The sequence below is a fragment of the Penaeus monodon genome, chromosome 20 (assembly GCF_015228065.2).
Source record: "Penaeus monodon isolate SGIC_2016 chromosome 20, NSTDA_Pmon_1, whole genome shotgun sequence".
NCBI lineage: Eukaryota > Metazoa > Arthropoda > Malacostraca > Decapoda > Penaeidae > Penaeus > Penaeus monodon.
In genome coordinates, this window is record NC_051405.1 from 2,758,243 (window position 1) to 2,758,678 (window position 436).

A 436-nucleotide genomic window follows, 5' to 3' on the forward strand; every position below is an offset into this window, starting at 1 on the left:
TGCAAATGAGGTGGAGATACCATGCCTATGCACAGCACCTACTCACAGCCCCAAGTCTCGGGCCCTGTTTTGGACATGTTTATCTCCTCTAGTGAGTGGCATGCCCATTTTTATATAAAAACGGGCATGCCATAGATGTGTTTTGTATCTCGTTCTGTTGAGCAACTCACACCCTTGCTTTGACGACTTATTCCTTACATGCTTTTCTCTTACTTATCATGCCTATCATTCATACAAGAATGATGTATTTATCTATACATATATAATGAGTGTGCAAAATGAAGGGGTCAGGTTGGAACTCTTGAGGGGGAGGATGAGAAGTTGACCAAGGGGTTAAGGGTCTTACCTTTAGACAACCACATTAATGGATCTGACTTGTGCACTCGTTTACTTTACTTTAACTGTTTTCTTTAAGCTATCTATCTATTTATCCCTA